The sequence below is a fragment of the Rhinolophus sinicus genome, chromosome 4 (assembly GCF_057876585.1).
Source record: "Rhinolophus sinicus isolate RSI-liver-muscle chromosome 4, RSI-T2T, whole genome shotgun sequence".
Taxonomy (NCBI): domain Eukaryota; kingdom Metazoa; phylum Chordata; class Mammalia; order Chiroptera; family Rhinolophidae; genus Rhinolophus; species Rhinolophus sinicus.
This window is the reverse complement of record NC_142504.1, coordinates 59264374-59283542: the sequence shown is the minus strand read 5'-3', so window position 1 is coordinate 59283542 and position 19169 is coordinate 59264374. Positions and strand designations below refer to the sequence as shown.

Sequence of the window (19169 nt, the reverse complement as noted above, 5' to 3'; positions counted from 1 at the left end):
CCCAGCTTGGCGTTCACCGCCGGGACCCGGACGACCACAAAAACCCGCCCAAGCCGACCCGGAAGCAGAATCTCCAAGTCAAAGCAGGCGTCGCTGCTTGGGCCCCACCGCCAGAGGGAGAGAGAGTCGCCTATGTTGGCTCGCACCTCCCTTGTCACGTGAGCAAGCCAGTTCCGCAAATGGAGGGGTTTGCTGTACGGATGGCTGCTTCCTTTGTGGTGGAAAGGAACGCTGAGAGGCTTTCCCGTTTCTCGTCAACGCGGTGACCTGAAGGAAGTAATTGCAACACAGGCTTCTCGTAAACGATGGCTGGCGCGGAGTTAACAGGTATTTTTCTTGACGTGGTAGGTGTCCAGAAGTACAAGATGGCGGCACCCACTGCGGGCGCTGATGGAGACGGGGAAAATGGAAGTTTGTGTGCTTGAGATTGCCCGCCCCTCGGCCGGCCCCGCCCTCAGCGTAGGGTGGGGCTGGGCTATAGGGTACACGGGGGAAAGGTGAGAGCCGCATCTGCGTCCTCGCTATCCAGGCTCTTCCCAGCGCCAGTTGGGGTTAGGGATACCTCATTGTACCTAATTAAGGAGTTTTCCGTCTTGACGATTTAGAGAGGTGGGCAGAATGGGAATTCCTAGTACGTTCAGATCGACTCATGTAGACAAAAAGACTTTCTCCTATATTGAGCCACGAGACCAGAGAATGATAAGGTGAAATAAATGAGAATCCATTCTTTTAGAGGAATAACGTCATTGCTAGAAAGAGCAAAGCAGCAGTTTATATACTAATGTGGAACCAACTCCAAGATACATTAAGTGAAAGAAAGCAAAGTGCAGAAAAATGTGTTATCGATATGCCATGGTTCGCGTTTTTCTTTTCTTTCTTTTTTTTTTTTTAATGCTCCACATAGGTAAAGATATATATGAGCTTGTAAAGGCATAACATATCTCTGGAAGGACTGAGACACTGGTAACCGTAATTGCCTAGTCTAAAGAAGAGGAATTAAAATGAAACGATGGGGAATGGGGATGGGAGGAAAAACAAGTTTTGCAAATATTTGTTACATGATTTAAAGGTTATGTAATAGAGGGAGAATAGTACATTTAGAAAAACGGGGGCTTTTGTTCAGCTGGAACCAGGACATTTAATAAAGATTCATGAGATTCAACTTGTAAGGATAAAATTTTGAGGGTCAGTACTGTAGAACTTGCTGTAAAGGATCCAAATCCATGTTTCAACTGGTACCCTCTTGAAATTAGCTGTTTTTTTTGGGGGGGGCATAAGAGGGTTTGGTTTTTTTTGGGGGGGTCATTGATGGGAGGAGGGGAAACAGAGTTTGGACTGGCAAATAGAAGGCACTTACAAGCTATCTGTTGGATTAATGAATGCCTTTCTGCTACAAGCGCACATATGAGGTATGCCAGTTAAATTTGCGAACTCATCCTAGATGTAAGTACTACATGCCTCATTGCTGAATATCGCTACAGTCACTTTCAAAGTACTCCCGTTGGGAAGCTATGCACCGACGCCAGCACCTATCCATCCTTCAAAGCAATTTTGGAACTCATTTTCTGGAATGGCCATCAGAGTTGTCATCTTATTACCCTTGATGTCCTGAATGTCATCAAAATGTCTTTCTTTCAATATTTCCTTTGTCTTTGGGTAAAGAAAGAAGTCATTGGGGGCCTGATCAGGTGAGTAAGGAGGGTGCTCCAATACAGTTTACTGGCTAAAAACTCCCTCATAGATAGAGCCGTGTGAGCTGGTGCATTGTCATGATGCAAGAGCCATGAATTTTTGGCAAAAAGTTCAGGTTGTCTTAACTTTTTCACACAGCCTTTTCAACACTTCCAAATAGTAAACTTGGTTAACTGTTTGTCCAGTTGGTACAAATTCGTAATGAATAATGCCTCTGATATAAAAAAAAGTTTAGCAACATCTTTGCAACAATTTCACAAACTTAATTGTCAGACCTCATATTCTCAGTGGCTTCTTTTGTTGCTGGTAGATCTTCCTATGTTTTTAGGGTTGTTACCATGGAAAACAATGGTAGCATTGAATTAGAATTCAAACCAAGTTCTGCCTTAAAATCATCCAGAAATGTGTTTCTAATGCTAAAAAAAATAAAATAGTAGCAGTTGCAGAATTGGTATTGATCTTGGGAATCATATTTGAATGTGAAAGAAGTATCAATCCTCCTTCATGAAGCAGCTGACCATTACTGAGCCTTTACTAGTGTGTCAGTCACTGACAAGTCAATACTCTTACACATACCTGGGTTACTGGATGTATTACGTGTGGTAATGTAATTAGAGTTTAGCCAAGTTCCTAACGTACTAAATGCTCAGTAAATATTAGCAATTATTATTTTGAGTCAACCCTGAGTTGCTTCATATAGTACATTTTTACCTCTGAGACCTTAGGGGGGCTTTAAAAATATGCTAGTTGCTGTAGGGATCATATTATTTTTATCATCTTAGAGGCCATGTGGAACAATGGAAGGAACTTAACTTTTTATTGCGTATCCTTGAGTAAGTTAACCTTTCAGGACTTTAATCTCTTCATGAGTAAGACAAAAATCACAAAACCTCTCTCATGGAGTCACTGTGAAAATAGTAATTAGGAATAATGTACATAAAGCACTTGATGCAGGACATACTGTAGACACTCAATAAATGGTCTCTAATTTGGTAATATTTCAACCTCAGAGTTAAGGAACGAATACTGAACTCAGAGGCAGGAGAATTCTGGTCAAGGGGCTGGAGCAAGTGACAACAGGATGATAGTTAATAGAGGAAGCCTACAAGAAGTTGGAGTGATGGCAGATCCACTGGCTTCAGGGCCTCAGGCTTCCTATCTCCATTTGGAAAATGGCGAGGCCTCCACACCAGGGGGTTATGGTCTGCAAGCCATTTCCAGAGATGCCCCGTTGCCAACAATCTCCTGCACTATTTCAGCTCACAGTTACCTCTTTGGAGCATCTGTCCATATGTCTCAGAAACATTAGCCACTGTTTCTGAGGCTCATTCATCCATTCATCATGCTTTAGTATTTAATATGAAGCACCTACTGCATATGTTTAAATTTATTTTTAGTTTTTAATTGTGGTAAAATACACATAGCATAAAATTTACCATCTTAATCTTTTTTAAGTGTATAGTTCAGTGACATTAAATATATTCACATTATTATGTTACCAATCTCCAAAAGTCATTCATCTCATAAAAAGATGAAACTCTGTAACCATTAAACAATACATCTTCATTCTGCCCTCCCCACCCCCCAGCCCCTTGCAACCACCATTCTACTTTTTGTCTCTACTTTAGAGACTTCATATAAGTAGCACCATATAGTATTTATCTTTTTCTGACTGGCTTATTTTACTTAACCATAATATCCTCAAAGTTCATGCATGTTGTAACATATGTCAGAATTTCCTTCCTTCTAGAGGCTGCTGAATATTCCATTGTATGGATAGACCACATTTTTTTTTTATCTAGTCATCCATCAACGGCCATTTGGGTTGCCTCCACCTTTTGGCCATTGTAAATAATGCTTTTCTGTACATGGGGAATACATATTTTAATATGAAGAAATACCAATGGGATTCTAGAGAGCAGAGTATGTTTTGTATACTTACATTTCACGAAGTAATTCAGAATCATTTTTAAAAATGCCGTATTATCATGCTATTTACAATGTCACTAGAAAATTGTTAAAGTATAGTTAGTCATTGTGCATTATCGGCCGTGACATGGCCCAGTAATGGGACAACCGGTTTAAAGTTCTATGACAACTGCGGTTTTCCTTTCTGTCCTGTCATTGGGTTTGGAGGATTTCATGGTCCATCTTATTGAGAAATGATGTCAAAAATTTAAGGAATAAGTAGATGCACAAAGATAGGGATCAGAAAAAGACATCTTTAAAAAAAAATTATAAGGTGAAATATTGGAAGCACTTGACTAAGGCCTAATTTATTCATATTTGAAATGTGATAATAATAGTAGTTATCTCAGGGGGACATTGTGGGAATAGTAGAACTCATGGTGACTTACCTGCCAGTAGTAAATGTTGGCCATAATGATAATGTTGTCTATGGACATGGAAAAATGTTCATAATATGCAAATATTTTATTTTATTTTTTCTCTCTTTTTAAAGATTTTTATTAAAATATAGCTAACATACAATATTAGTTTCAGGTGTACATCATAGTTATTCAACAGTACCCACCTAGCACTATACAGAATTATTACAACATTATTGATTGCATTCCCTATGCTAGAGAAGTGATCATGACGGTAAGTCCAGCGACCATCTGACACTGTACCATGCTATCACAGTATTATTGATCTTTCCCCCTTTAAAAATTTTTCAATTACAGTTGACATTCAATATTATTTTATATTAATTTCACGTATATGGTATAGTGGTTAGGCATTTATATAATTTAGGAAGTGATCCCCCTGGCGCTATACATAGTTATTACCATATTATTGATTATATTCCTAATACTTTTATGTCCCCAGAACTATTTTGAAACTAGCAATTTGTATTTCTTTATACCTTCACCTTTTTCACCCTGCCCCCAACTCCCCTCCCATCAATCCCTGATAGATCTAGTAACCATCTGGCACCATTCCTAGTTATTACAATATTATTGACTATATTCCTTATACTATACCCTACATCCCCATGACTACTGTGTAACAACTAATTTGTACTTCTTAATTCTTTCCCTTTTTCTCCCACCCCTAATCCCCCTCCCATCTGGCAACCATCATAACATTTTCTGTATCTGAGTTTGTTTCTATTTCATTTGTTTATTTTTTTCTGTAGATTCCACTTATAACTGAAATCATATGACGCTTGTCTTTTGCTGTCTGACTTATTACACTCAGCACAGTACCCTTTAGGTCCATCCCATGTTGTCACAGATTACCAGATTTCCTTCTCTTTTTTATGGCTGAGTAATATTCTATTGTATATATATACCACCTCTTCTTTATCCATTCACCCATTCAAGGACACCCAGGTTGCCTTCATATCTTGGCTTATGTAAATAATGCTACAGTGAACATATGGATGAGCGTGTCCCCTCAAGGTATCATTTTGGGTTTGTTCAGATCAATATCCACAAGTGGGATTCCTAGGTCCTTCTTTGTCTCATGTTATAGTCTTTGTTTTAAACTCTATATTTTGCCTGGTATGAGTATTGCTACCCCAGATTTTTGGTTTGTTTGTTTCCATTTTCATGAAATATCTTTTTCCATCTCTTTACTGTCAGCCTGTGTGTGTCTTTCAATCTGAAGTGCATCTCTTACAGGCAGCATATGTAAGGGTCTTGTTTTCTTATCCATTCAGCGCCCCTATTTTTTGATTGGAGCATTTAATCCATTTACATTAAAATAATTGTTGATAGGTATGTAGTTATTGCCATTTGATTATTCATATTTTTTTCATCTTAAAGAAGTCCTTATAATAAGAGTCCTTATAATACTGGTTTGGTGGTGGTGAACTTCTTTAGCTTTTTTTTTTGTCAAGGAAGGTCTTTGTCTGTCCTTTGATTCTAAATGATAGTTTTGCTGGGTAGAGTAATCTTGGTTGAAGGTTCTTGCTTTTCATCACTTTGAGTATTTCCTGCCAGTCCCTTCTGATCTGCAAGGTTTCTGTTGAGAAATCAGCTAGTAGTCTTATGGGGATTCCCTTGTAGGTAACTAACTGCTTTTCTCTTGCTGCTGTTAAGATTCTCTCTGTCTTTAATTTTTGTCATTTTAATTATGTGTCTTGGTGTTGGCCTTTTTGGGTTCATCTTGTTTGGAACTCTCTGCATTTCCTAGGCTTGTATATCTATTTCCTTCACCAGGTTAGGGAAGTTTTCTGTTATTATTTCCTCAAATAGGTTTTCAATTACATGCTCTCTCTCTTCTCCTTCTGGCATCCCTATAAAGCGAATATTGGTAAGCTTGATGTTGTCCCAGAGGACCCTTAAACTCCCCTCAATTTTTTTGGATTCTTTTTTCTTTTTGCTGTTCTGATTGGGTGTTTTCTGTTACCTTATCTTCTATATCTCTGGTTCAATCCTCTGCTTTATCTAATCTACTGTTGATTCCCTGTAATGCATTCTTCATCTCCATTATTGTATTCTTTATTTCTGACTGGTTCTTTTTCATGTTTTCCATCTCCATTTTTGTTTCTTATCTCTTTGTTGAAGTTCTCCCTAAGATCATTGAGTGTCCTTATAATCAGTGTTTGGAACTCTGTATCTGGTAGATTGCTTGTATCCATTTTGTTTAGTTCTTTTTCTGGAGCTTTGTTCTGTTCTTTTATTTGGGACATGTTTCTTTGTCTCACTATTTTGGCCGTCTGTCTATGCTTGTATTAGGTAGGGCTATTGTATTTTCCAGCCTTAGTAGGGTGGCCATATGTAGTAGGTGTGCTGTGAAGCTCAGTTGCGCAGTCTTCCTGGTCATCTGAGCCTCGCACTCCAGGTGTGTCCCTTGTGTGGGCTGTGTGTGCCCTTCTCTTGTAGTCGAGCCTTAATTGCTATTTGCAAATCAGTGGGAGAGACTGACCTTATGGCTCATTGGTTGTGAGGACTAGCCATGAGTACATTGGAGGAGTTGTGGTGCAGAGGCTGACCATACAGAACAGAATCTGCCTCAGCAGGGTTCTGGTGCCTTCCCAATCTGTCCGTTGGGTGTGTCATCCTTGGAGGTGGCTGGGTGATTCCCCACCTTCTTTCAAAGTTGGCTGCTGGGGGAGCCAGCTCCAAGGCCACCTGGGAAGGGGCCAGGTCAGATTCAGCCACAACCAGTCCCCCTAGCACTGGGGGCTACCTGGCAGGAGCCACAGAAAATCCACAGATGGCCACAGCCCATACTGTGTTTGGAAGTGCCTCCAGAGGCCAAGCCACAACCAAGACCAGCTGCTGCTAGTGCCAGGCTTAGAGCTGTTCAGTTAAGGGTACAGGACATGCTCAAGTTAGATGCTGCTTGTATGTGTTCCAAGAACCTTTGAGAGACCCTAGGGAAGTCTGCAGCATGAGCCAAGGCAGGCAGTTTGTACAAAAAAGCCACTGGAGGGGCACCGGTTAGCTCAGTTGGTTAGAGCACATTGTTCTTAATAACAAGCTTGCTGGTTTGAACCCCACATGGGTCACTGTGAGCTGTGTCCTCCATAACTAGATTGAAACAACTACTTGACTTGGAGCTGATGGGTGTTGGAAAAATACTTAAATAAATAAAAGTTAAAAAACAACAACAACCCTCCCTTAAAAAAAAAAAAAAAAAAAAAAAAAAAGTCACTAGAAGCAGCTTGGCAGTGTCCAAAAGTTGGGTAGAGTGGGATCTTGAATCACCAGGGCATAGCCAATGAAGAGTGTTAGCCAACTTGATGGAGACTCAGATATGACGGCTACCTGTGTCTGCATACTGGGTAGGGGGAGGGCTCAATAAAGAAACAGTGGCTTCTGCTAGATCCTTTGTCCGTGAGAAAGCTGCCCCTCCATCCCCCATCTCAAGCCAGACAACTCAGTTCCCCGCCATATGTTCCTGCTGCCTTTTCAGCTGCTGCCCCAGCACTGGAGCTCACAGCCAGTGATTCCATCAGTGAGTACGTCCTTGAATGGTCCCTTTAAGAGGAGCACCTGGGACTCCAGCCACCCTCCATCTCACTTCAGTCACAACCAGAAATTATGGGGACTTCTCTTCCTGGCACTGGAACCCTGTGGTGGGGTGGGGCTGGGACCTCTTGCTCCTGGGGGTGGGGGTGGGGCAACCTCCACAGCTGAGATACACCACCCAATTTTTAATGGTCACACACATGGGTGTGGGGCCAGCCTGTTCTGCCCCTCCTGCCATTCTCAAGGTACCTTCTTCTGCATGTCCTTAGTTGTAGGGCTTCAGTTCAGCAAGATTTTAGGTGATTCTCAATGATGGTTGTTTTGTAGTTTAGTAGTAGTTTTGATGTGGTCATGAGATGAGGTGAGCACATCATTTACCTACTGCGCCATCTTGACTGGAACCTGCAACTGATTTTAAAAAGGAATGCAGTAAATCTGGGTGAAGGGTATATTTGGATTCTTTGTACCATTCTTACAACTTTTCTGTAAGTTTAAATCTGTGTCAAATAAGCTTTAAAAATATTGTGCAAATAGCATGTAAAATAGAATACAACTTTATGGAAAAAAATTATACACACAAAAAAGATATGATATTTTATATCAAAATGTTAATTAGGGTTATCTCTGGATGGTGGTATTACATATTTTCCATTCCCTTGGTGTTTTCTTGAGTTTACCAATTTTTCGTCGTTGTTTTAAGCATGTATTAGTTTAGTAATTATGGAAAAAAGGCACTAATAGTTAAAAAATAAAAATCTTGAGTCTAATAATTACCCAATAAGTGAATCTAATAGTTATCTAATAAAAATATCTGAGACCTTTCATAAAATCAAGCACTATCCACACAGCCCTAGATTCCATGAAAGGACATGGCATCAGAGCAAGGATGGGTGCAATAGCAATGAAGAACTGTGATCTCAGTGTTGGGTGGAGCCTTTTTACAAGGTTGATAACTTCACACTTCAGAACAAAATTAGATGCTTAGAATATTAGCAACTCAAGTTTTGAAAGATCTTTAACAATCTTTGAATCCACCTTCCCAGTGCTCTGGACATCTTCCCCACCACTTGAGTGTGCAGTCTCTGCATTGCTTAAGGAGCAAAGTGCTTCCTAATTTACAGAAGCTTTGTTCCATTTTTGGAGAGTTCTGACTATGGGAAGATCTTTCCTCATTTGGAGACCAAATCTGATACCTTGCTCTGTTCCTTGGAACATATGTGTTCCAAGACAGGCAATGAGGGACTTTAAAAGTGACCACCCTGAACTTACATGACCTGTTCTTTTCCAGCCCAGATCTTTTTCCCGAGCTCCAGACCCACACATCGTGCTCTTTCCTGGTTCTCTATATTTGGCTTTCCCACAGATACCTCAGACTCAGCATTTACAAAGCATGACTGTGCTTTACTCCTTCCTTATCAAAAACCCAAGAATAATGCAATTATTTGTCTCAGGTATAAGTGAGAAGCAAATTAGAGCTTTATTTTTCTCTTTTGTAAAAGAAGTTTTAATTTATTTTAGTGTGGCTGATCTATGGTGCCATCAAGTTCCCAAACTCTTATCTTTTGATAGAAAACCCAACCCATAGTGCCTTAGGAAAACATATATTTCATTTTTCTCATGGATCAAGAAGTTCTGAGAAGAGCTGTCAACCCATGAAGCCTTCAGGGGCCAAAGCTGCTTTTATACTATTGCTCAGTCATCCTTATCCTGTGGCTTTCATCCTCATGCTTGTTACCTCAGGGTGTCAAGATGACTGTGCCACCTTCTCTATCACATCCATGTTTCAGGAAGACTAAAGGGGAAGGGAAAATGGCAAACCATATTTGCCAGCTCAGTCAGCCTTTCTTTTTATGAGCTATTTAGGAAACCCCACCTAACAACTTCCACTCCAGCCTCATTGACTAGAAGCATGTCACCTGGACACCTCTAGCTGCAAGTAATGCTGAGAAATGTAGTTCTTTTGCTGGGCACATTGTTGCCCTGAACAAATCAGAGTTATATTATAAAAACAAAAGTGAGAGTAGATATGTGAGTAGTAGTGTCTATCACAATAAAGCTGCGTTAAGCAACACTAATCATGTTTCCTAACTTCAGGGTTTCTCAGAGCCTTTAAAATTTCAAAGAGAGGTACTGTGTACATCTACAGAACCCTTTTTACAATGGTCATGTCTCAGGAATTGTGTTTCATAAAACACAGACTAAGCCACAGTCTCTCTTTAATTCTTTTAAAGTTTTATCTGAACTCAGGGTGGATTTTTTAAATGTATTTATGTTACTATTATGTAGTAAGAATGACAGCTTTAAAGACTTTCATGTTAATTGCATCATTCTTTCAATTTCCCAGTCTAGAAAGTTTCTTGTCGTTTTTAGCATTTCTTTCACTTCCGTGGTACTTTCCTGGACAGGTTTCTTCCCTGGACTACTACAACAGAATCCCCACCCTTAACATTTTGAAGTATCTGTTTTTTCTATGTACAGGTATGTATGTATGTATGTATGTATGTATGTATATATACAGAGGGTGCCAAAAAGATGTATACATATTTTAAGAAAGAAAGGAAAAACTTTCGGTATTAATATATACCGATAACAAAAGATGACTGCAAGTCACATTTGACTTCTGCAATTACAAGAGGTGCTCAAAGTGGTTACCATCAGCATCCAGATACTTCTGATCACGGCTAACTACTGCTTGAGCAAAGTGTTAACATCTCTTAAAATATGTGTATGTTTTTGGGGCACTATATATTATATATATATATATATTATATATATATATATATATATTATATATATACACACACACATACATATACATATACATATACATATACATATACATATCCATGGAAGAGATTATTAGATTATTGATGACAATCAGGCCATTGTGTCTCCATCTGTGGGTTCAGAACACTGTGTCAGCATTCTTTTATTTGTAGATGGATGTGCTGGAACTGGGCTGCTTGGTCCTGCTCAGCCACAAGGTGCATGCTGTGATAGGGGTGTTGAGGGATGACATAGATTCCCTACTCACAGTGATAAAGATGAAAAAGGCCCCCAGGAGACCTATGCTGATATTGGGGAGGTTGGACAACCAAATCCAGGAAATTCAGGAATCTGTGGTGCTTCCTCTTGCTCATCCTGAATATTATAAAGAGATGGGTTTAAAGCCTTATAAGGGGGTCATTCTCTACGATCCACCTGGCCTAGGTAAAAGCTTAGTAGCCAAAGCAGTAGCAAACCAAATCTTGGCCACTTTCTTGAGAGTGATTGGCTCTAAACTTATTTAGAAGTACCTACTGTGTTTCCCTGAAAATAAGACCTAGCTGGACAATCAGCTGTAATATGTCTTTTGGAGCAAAAATTAATGTAAGACCCAGTATTATATTATATTATATTATATTATATTATATTATATTATATTATAGTAAAATAAGACCGGGTCTTATATTAATTTTTGCTCCAAAAAACGCATTAGAGCTGATTGTCCAACTAGGTCTTATTTTCAAGGAAACACTATAGATGATGGGCCCAAACTTGTGCAGGAATTGTTTTAAGTTGCTGAAGAACATGCACCATCCATCGTATTTATTGAAGAAATTGATGACATTGTGTGACCAAAAGATACGACTCTAATTCTGGTGGTGAGAGAAATTCAGCAAACCATGTTGGAACAGTTGGATGGATTTGATTCAAGAGGATCCCTAAAAGTTACCATGGCCACCAAATAGAAAATTTGGATCCAGCACTTATCACACCAGGCCACATTGACGAGGTCAAGTTACCCCTGCTCAAAAGGTCTAAGTGCGATTCACACAAGCAGGATGATAGAACCCTAGACCACTTGACCTAAAGATGACCTCTGTGGTGCTCACATCAAGGCAATCTGTACAGAAGCTGGTCTGTTGGCCTTGAGAGAACATGGAATGAAAGGGACAAATAAAGACATCAAAAAAAAAAAAAAATCTAAAGAAAAAAACATTTAAATAAAAAACAAGAAGGCACTCCTGAGGGGCTCTATTTCTAGCAAGCCACAGTTGCCTTCAAGGAAATGGTTGGGAGTGTCCTTACTCCTTGGAGGGACGAGGTTGGGAAAATTGCCCAGAAGAATCCATGTTCCAGTTGACCTTTCTTTTTTTTTAAATGCCACTTCCGGTTGTATTGCTCTTCACTAGTCTTGGCTGACATTTGCTTTTTACTTTTCATCAAATCTTTGTAGGAGTAATAAAGACACATCAAGTTACGAAAGGTAACTTTCTTACTAACGTCTTTTCCAACAATTGCATTGATGTGAGTGATGCAATTTGATTTGAGTGAGATGAGAAACATCTGCAAATTTCTGAGCAGAGACTGGCATGATTGGATTTAAAAAATTTTTTTAAAGATTGTTTTAATTTAACAAGTTATACAGTCTACGTACTGTGGTTCAGAGACCTAAATGTTAAGAGCTGAAACTATAAAACTCTTAAAAGAAAACAGGGCCAAACTTCACGACATTGGATTTGGCAGTGATTTTGTGGGTAGGACACCAAAGGCATAGACAACAAAAGAAAAAATAGACGAATTAGACTTCGTTAAAATGTGAAACGTGTGTGCATCAAAGGACACAGTCAATAGTAAAAATGCAATTCATAGAATGGGAGAAAATATTTGCAAATCACGTATCTGATAAGGGATTAATATCCAGAACATATAGAGAATTACTAAAATTCAACAATAACAAAGCAACCCAATTAAGTTCATAGGGTAAGAGTTGCACCCGACAATATAAATGTACTTAATCCCACTGAATAGTACACTTAAAATGGGTTAAGTGGTTAACTTTGTTATGTATATTTTACCACAATTTTAAAAATAAATTTTGGACAGAATGAACAAAGGACTTGAGCAGACATTGCTCCAAAGAAGCTATGCAAATGGCCAATAAACACATGAAAAGATGCTCAACATCACTAATCACTAGGGAAATACAAATGAAAACCACACTAACCCACATATAAGTGAAATCATATGGTTCTTGTCCTTTCCTTTTGACTTATTTCACTTAGCATAATACTCTTAAGATCCATCCATGTTGTCACAAACGGCAATATTTCATCTTTTTATGGCTGGGTAGTATTCCATTGTATATATGTACTTCATCTTCTTTATCCAGTCATCTGTCAAAGGACACGTAGGTTGTTTCCATGTCATGGCTATTGTAAATAATGATACAATGAACATAGGGGTATATACATCTTCATGAATAAGTGTTTTCAAAAATTTTCAGGTAGATACCCAGAAGAGGGACTGCTGGGTCACATGATAGTTCTATTCTTAATTTTTTGAGGAACCTTCATACTGTTTTCCATATTATATTCCAGTTTATATTCCTACCAGTGGTTCCCTTTCTCCACATCCTCTCCCACACTTGTTATTTCTTGTCTTATTGATAATAGTCATTCTGACTGATGTGAGGTGGTATCTCATGTGGTTTTGATTTGCATTTCCCTTGTAACTAGTGATGTTGAGCATCACAATAGCGTATACAGATGTTGTATTATAAAGTTATACACCTGAAATTGGCAAATAATGTTATGAACCAATGTTACCCCAATAACTATTTTTACAAACTACAATAAGATAATACTTCACACCCATTAGGATGGCTATTATCAAAACACAGAAATTGGAACCCTTATTCATTGCTGTTGGGAATGTAAAATGGTGCAGCTGCTGAGGAAAATAGTATGGAGGTTCATCAAAAATTAAACATAGAATTACCATATGATCCATCAATTCCACTTCTGGATAAGTCCCCAAAATAATTGAAACCAAGCACTCAGACAGATATTTGTATACCAGTGTTCACAGTAGTAGTATTAATCATAATAGTCAAAAGGTGGAAACAACCAAATTGTCCACCATTGGGTGAATGGGTAAACAAAATGTATATGCACATACAATACAAGTAAAATATTATTCATCCTTAAAAAGGAAGGTAATTTTGAGACATGCTACAATATGGATGAACTTTGAGGGAATAATGCTAAATGAAGTAAGCCAAATGGACAAAAGAACAAATATTGTCTGATTTTATTTATATGAAGTCCTTAGAGTAGTCGAATTTATAGAGACAGAAGTAGAATAGGGGTAGCGGATGGTGGGGGGTGGAATAGGGAGTTACTGTTAATGGGTACAGAGTTTTAGTATGGGATGGTGAAAAAGTTCTATGAATGGGTAGTGGTGATGGTTGAACAATGTAAATGTACTTAATGCCACTAAACTACACACTTAAAAATAGTTAAGATGGCAAATTTTATGTTATGTCTGAGTATATTTTACCACAATAAAAATTTTGTTAATTTAAAATTTTTAAATCTACATCTTTGAATTGCCATATGTTTATTTTAAAAATTGGAAGACCCTTGGCATACTGTTAAGAATTTGAACACAAAGAAAATCAAGGGCTACCCAAGAAAAGAAATATAATAACCATAGTACACTGCTTGGTTGTGCAGGTAATATTTATGTAGTTCTAATCATATGAGCAATATTTATTGATTTTTCAACATTTACAGTCTACATATAGAATCAGCAAGGAAGATAATTATGATTACAGAACAAAACATAAGGATTATCAAGTTTGATGATGTACAGTCAAAATCACAAATAACAGAAGTAGAGAGGTGAGAGAATAAGGTGAAGAAAAGAGTAGGTTCCAGAATATCTATATCTTATAAAATTGGAACTCAGATACTGTCTAGAGTTGATAGAACAAGAAAAAAAATCATAAAATCTGAAGTTACAAGAAGGACTAAAAACAGTGATAAAAACTATTGGAAAGAGTGGGGGAGAGCAGGGTATAAGTGGATTAAATCCTCACACAGCAAGAAGTCAATGTATCATTCATATATCCAGAAACAGCAGTTTAAGCATATTATTTAGAGCTATAGAAGTAATTACCAGAAAAACAAACAAGTAATTAAAGAATGATTGCTCTGAGAAGCAACCTTAGGGTCAGGAAGGGATGGGGCAGGTGGCTTTTATTAAAATGTTTCAGTACTGTGTTTTGTTTTGTTTTACCATATGCATGTATTGTAAAAACTATTTTAAACATCAAATTACAGAGTAACGTGTAATATATGACCCCATTTTTAAAGAGAGACCAAAATCCAACAAACCATACATCTGTGTATAGATGATTATTTGAACACATAGAAAGATATAAAAGATAATGCTTATGTCTGGGAAGCAGCAATAGAACGAGCGTGTGGGAGAGATTTTTACCTTTATATGCTGTTATTTGACTTGAACGTGTATTACTTATGTAATTTTTAAAAATCATTTCCTTTCTTTCTCAACCACTTGAGAACAAACTGAAAACATTTTTACACTTTACCCCTAACTTCAGGGTTTATTTCCTAAGAACAAAGACATTCTGTTACAAAACCAGAGTACAGTGTTCAAAATCTGGAAATTTAACATTGATATAATACTGTTAGCTAATTCACACCCCATCTTCAGGTTCTTCCACTGTCACAATAATGTCCTTTATGGATTTTTTTTTCCCTGGTCTAACATCCAATCCAAGACCATGCATTTCATTTTGTTTCCGTGCCCCTTTAGTCTTTTTTAATCTAGAACAATTTTTTAGTCTTTCTTTGTCTTTTTTGACCTTGATACTTTTTTAAGAGCATAGGACAGTTATTTTCTAGACTGTCCCTCAGTTTGGGTTTCTTTCTTATTCGATCCAGGCTTTGCATTTTTGGCAGAAATACTGTGTGTAGTACTGTGCCCTCAGTTCATCTTATCAGGAGGTCCATGATGTTACTTTATCCCAATATTGCTAATGTTAAGTGCGATCGTTTAGTTAAAGTGGAACTCCACCAGGTTTTCCTACTGTAAAGTTACTGTTTTGCAGTAAATAATTGTGGGGAGGTTCAAATTTTACTTCTACCCTTCTACCTTTCTAGGTTCTTTGGCTGGACTAATAATTAAATTGACATGAAATATATTAAAAAGAGACACACAAATTTAATTTCATACAAACAAGAACTCCATAAAAACATGAGACCCAAAGGCAATTGAGGCTTAAATGCCATCCTGAGCTAAGGAATGGGATAGGGGCCTGGGGCTTCCAAGGGGAGGAGGGCAATGCACAGGAAGATAAGAAGAGCAGATGTTTGGTAATCAGATGTTTGCCCTACCATATAGGTAAGTTCTTTCAGATAAAAAAGTTATCTCTGATAATAGCTCTCTTTCTGGGCCAGGCCCCCTATCTAAATTCTTTTATGCAGTTAAGGGACAGGCAAATGTTTTTCTTAATTGCCTTCAGCTAAAAATAATCCACATAGTATAGTGTCACATCCAGCGCAACACAGGCAAAGGGTTAAAAAAGAAACAAATCAAGAAAGTTATGATACAGGGGCCAAGAGTCTCACAGCCTGAAAGGACTGAGAGCCTGGAATTGGGCTGCCTTGTGGCTTTTATTGATGCACACACAAGAAAGCAACATTGTTTTCTCCAAGGTCTGTGAATTTCACACATTATACTAAGAAACTGATTTGAACTAATTACCCTTGGTTGCAAGCAGCTGAACCATCAATTTCAGGATGTACCTCCCCAAGAGACAAAACCTTTATGCTAAAACTTACTGAAATGAATAGATGGAGAACTGATGTTATTACACCATTAAATCTCTTCCCAGGCAGGTTGTGGGAAGGAATGCAGCTACAAAGGCAGAAGCTCTCCTTAACACGTTGCGTATGGCGGGGTTTAAATCCCTCGTGAAGATTCTCGTGATCCGTATGCAACGTGTTAACTGGGGGAAAGTAGGGGACTATGTCCACCTCTATCAACCCTGTGGGTTCTCCTGCTGGTCCCCACTCGACTGTGCCTGGCTTGAGTTGTCCTCCCCCCCCCCCCCCGTCCCCCCTCCATGGGGAGTCTTACTCGTCATTGGCTAACCAGCCATCCTCCGGGGCCAAACAGGGAGACATAAGGTATAAACACAAAGGTGAAGCAAAGTCCCTAAAAGGATCAGTCTCACAGACCCTTCTTTCTTTAGGGGCAGGTACAAGGGGACAGACAGGTAGACAGCTGCGTGACAACAGTATAGCATAGGGAATAGAGTCAATGGAATTGTAATAGATATATGTGATGTCAGAAGGACAATAGATAGAGGGAAGGGGGTTGTCACTTTGTGAGGAGTGAAATGTCTAACTATTGCATTGTTTTGTACACCTGAAACTAATACGCGAGCACGCGCGCGCGCGCGCGAGAGAGAGAGAGAGAGAGAGAGAGAGAGAGAGAGAGAGAGAAAAGAATAAAAGGAAAGCGCAGTGAAATTTTTTTAAAAAATGCATTTGAATGAAGGAAGGGATATGTAAATTCACAATGTGATGTTTTTTTTTACAGATTTTATTGGGGAAGGGGAACAGGACTTTCCAAATCAAGTTGTTGTCCTTTCAATCTTAGTTGTGGAGGGTGCCGTTCAGCTTCAAGTTGTTGTCCTTTCAGTCTTAGTTGTGGATGGTGCAGCTCAGCTCCAGGTCCAGTTGCCTTTTTCTAGTTGCAGGGGGCACAGCCCACCATCCCTTGTGGGAGTCGAACCGGCAACCTTGTGGTTGAGAGGACGCATTCCAGCCAACTGAGCCATACAGGAGCTCAGCGGCAGCTCAGCTCAAGGTGCCGTGTTCAGTGTTAGTTGCAGGGGGTGGAGCCCACCATCCCTGCGGGACTCGAGGAGTTGAACTGGCAACCTTGTGGTTGAGAGCCCACTGGCCCATGTGGGAATCGAACTGGCAGCCTTCGCAGTTAGGTGCATGGAGCTCTAACCACCTGAGCCACCGGGCCGGCCCCAACAATGTGTTCTATTTGTTTTGTTTATCCCCACCACCTGCTTTAGTATTTGACTATTTCTTTTAGATGTAAATGTTCTCTAACTATATTAAATGTGAATTTCTGGAACCCACCCCTATACTAGTACCCAGATTAGAAATGGGAAATGGGGTATATATGGAAAGTAGTATATTGATCAATAGTAAACACAAATCAAACAAACAAACAAAAAATCTAAGAAGCCAGGAGAATTTCTTTTAATGCATGAGAATACATCCTCCACAGCATTCTTCTCAAAAGAGGTTAAATTTATGTTAAATCAAAAAAGTTGTCTGACAACTGTGAACCTTGGTAAAAATGATTTATGAATTTTAGGCTTCCTGTGTTTTCCTGTTGCTAACCAGTATTTTTGTTATGACTATCTAGTAGATTTTCACTTCAGATATTATATTTTCATTTCTATAATTTCAACTTTTTTACTTTCTGTTTCTCTAATGAGATGGAACATATTTTTTCACCCATTTTATCTTTTTAAAATATAATTTAACATTTATTATAGATGTTTATAAGTCCTTGTCTGTTAATTCATGAATTTTTATTTTCTTGGGGTTGGTTTGTATTGAATATCTTTCCACTCTATTAAATGTCATGCTTTCCTGTTTCAAAAAAAATAAATAAATGATCCACATGCCAAAGTGGCACATTTGGGAGTGGCTCATTCTGCTTTTCTTCAATTCCAATGTGTTGTGTTTCCTTTTCTTTTCTTTTTTCCCCAAAGCTAAGTAGGAATGACCAGGAAGCACTTTAGAAAAGGGTTTGATAAAGGCCAACTTCTGGGACCCACTATCCTTCCTGCTCTGTCAGCACTTGCTATTACTCCCCTCCTCCATCCCATCCATTTCTGCCCTGGGTATCTTCAGAGCCAGTGGCTGAATGAGGCCCTGCAAGCATTTCTTCAAACCTGAGACCTAGAAGGTGCTAGGGCAATGGTTCTTAAACTGCTTAGAATCTAAACAGATAAAATGGGAGTTGTTTGAGGTGGAGCAAGAGTGGTGGGCTGCAGCCATGCCCAAAGATCTTCTTCCTTGTTGGTTGGCCTCTGCACTAGGACAGCATTGAAACCTCTGGCCCAAAAGGCACCGACAGCCACTGGCTCCTCAACAAGGCTGGCTTGGACCTTACCCCCTCTTCCATTTGCTGCCTTGAACAGCTCTGACCCTGGGTCCTGGGGCCACATTAGTAATTGGCTTTTGAGGAGAAACTCTCAGCCTGTGCTCAGCCAGCATCCAAATTCCTCGAGCCATCCTGCTGCACTTTCTCTTTTGTTTTTCTGGGATATAGACTGCAGCCCAGAGAGGAAGACAAAAAGAAGTGAATGAGACACAGACAGGCTTCTCCCTCCTCTCTGCCCGTGAACCTGAAGGCAGCTGCTTCCTTCTAGCCAGCACCCTGGAGGAAGCACCCAGGTTGGATGTCCAGGCCAAAGGCCTGCCAAATCTCCTGAGCTCTCTTTGCAACAGACCAGCCCCATCAGAGAGGAACCAGGATCTGGTGGGTGACCATGGCCTCTGGGAAGAAGTGGGTCAAAGTTTCTCACTTCTCCAAGGTTATTCTTACTGGTGACTTTCAGAGTCCATATATGACAAATAAGGTAGGGTGGGAATAGGGTGAAGAAGATACCAGCCAAGAATGAAGACCAACTTTGTCACTGACCCTAGCAGGCAGGTGAGC

General features: G+C 39.2%; 1 long non-coding RNA gene and 1 pseudogene across 2 annotated transcripts in view; both read left to right on the top strand.

Moving 5' to 3' along the window:
• The first annotated feature begins 100 nt into the window (after positions 1–100).
• LOC148758385 (uncharacterized) overlaps positions 101–19169 on the top strand; it is a 44205-nt gene continuing 25136 nt past the window's right edge. The window contains exon 1 of one of the 2 annotated variants that reach the window (XR_016021115.1): positions 101–327. This is a non-coding gene — a long non-coding RNA (uncharacterized LOC148758385). The remainder of the gene's footprint in view (positions 328–19169) is intronic. The other variant, XR_016021116.1, reaches the window with a different exon arrangement.
• On the top strand, positions 4288–18763 carry LOC141573110 (26S proteasome regulatory subunit 4 pseudogene; annotated as a pseudogene).